At 47.7% G+C, this 1,609-nt stretch overlaps 1 pseudogene; it reads right to left on the bottom strand.

Moving 5' to 3' along the window:
• Positions 1-883: 883 nt before the first annotated feature.
• On the bottom strand, positions 884-1,000 carry LOC124623534 (annotated as a pseudogene).
• Positions 1,001-1,609: the final 609 nt, after the last annotated feature.

Raw genomic sequence — 1,609 nt, 5'->3', positions numbered from 1 at the left:
TCCTAATAACGTGTAGGGCCTCGGTGAGCACACAGAAGTGCCGCAACACGGCGTGGCATGGACTCGACTGATGTCTAAATTAGTGCTGAAGGGAACTGACACCATGAATCCTGCAGGGCTGCCCATAAATCACTAAGATTACGAGGGGGTGGAGATTTCTTCTGAACAGCACATTGCAAGGCGTCCCAGATATGCTCAATAATGTTCATGGCTGGGGAGTTTGGTGGCCCGCGGAAGTGTTTAGCCTCAGAAGAATGTACCTGGAGCCACTCTGTAGCATTTCTGGACGTGTGTGGTGTCGCATTGTCCTGCTGGAATTACCCCAAGTCCGTCGCAATACACAATGGACATGAATGGATGCAGGTGATCAGACAGGATGCTTACGTACGTGTCACCAGTCAGTCGTATCTAGACGTATCAGGGGTCCCATATCACTCCAAATGCACGCGCCCCCCGCCATTACAAAACCTCCAACAGCTTGACATGCAGGGTCCATGGATTCATGACGTTGTCTCCATGCCCGTACACTCCCATCCGCTCGATACAATTTGAAACAAGACTCGTCCGACCAGGAAAAATGTTACCAGTCAACAGCCCAAGCTAGAGGTAAAGCTTCGTGTCATGGTACACGAGTGGTGTTTCTTTGAATGACTCGCACACTGACACTTGCTGTTGGCAAAAGCACTCCGTCTTCAGGCCACGAGTGGCCTACCGGGGCCATCGTGACCGCCGTGTCATCGTCAGTGGAGGATGCGGATAGGAGGGGCGTGGGGTCAGCACACCACTCTCCCGGTCGTTATGATGGTATTCTTGACCGATGCCGCTACTATCCGGTCGAGTAGCTCCACAATTGGCATCACGAGGCTGAGTGCACCCCTAAAAATGGCAACAGCGCATGGCGGCTGGATGGTCACCCATCCAAGTGCCGGCCACGCCCAACAGCGCTTAACTTCGGTGATCTCACGGGAACCGGTGTATCCACTGCGGCAAGGCCATTACCACTTGTTGTTGGTCCAGCATTGAAATATGCAGCAATTTGCGGAATGGTTGCACTTCTGTCACGTTGAACGATTCTCTTCAGTCGCCGTTGGTCCCGTTCTTGCAGGATCTTTTTCAAGCCGCAACAATGTCGGAGATTTGATCTTTTACCGGATTCCTGATATTCACTGTACATTCGTGAAATTGTCTTAACGGGAAAATCCCTTCTCACCACTACCTCGGAGATGCTATGTCCCATCACTCGTCTGCCGACTATAACACCACGTTCAAACTCATTTAAATCTTTATAACCTGCAATTGTGGCAGCAGTAACCGATCTAACAACTGCGCCAGACACTTGTCGTCTTATATCGGCGTCGGCGTTTCCAACAGAGAAAAATTCATTTCGCTAAACTGAAGTTAAAATTCCGCTAAATGCTTATTATTGTTATTTATCCACCTAAAAACGAAATTTCATCGCACTGATAACTTACAAAGAAATTTTTTGTCATCGTCATGGCATTTTATTATTAGTATTATTATTTATTATTATTACTAAAAGGAAGTTTACTAATTTCAGATTCCACTCACCACATTAATGTATTTCAAGCCACAGTATTTCATTTTCCTC

Source organism: Schistocerca americana, chromosome 7, assembly GCF_021461395.2.
Source record: "Schistocerca americana isolate TAMUIC-IGC-003095 chromosome 7, iqSchAmer2.1, whole genome shotgun sequence".
NCBI lineage: Eukaryota > Metazoa > Arthropoda > Insecta > Orthoptera > Acrididae > Schistocerca > Schistocerca americana.
Note: the sequence above shows the minus strand (reverse complement) of the source record. Positions and strands in the feature narration are given on the sequence as shown.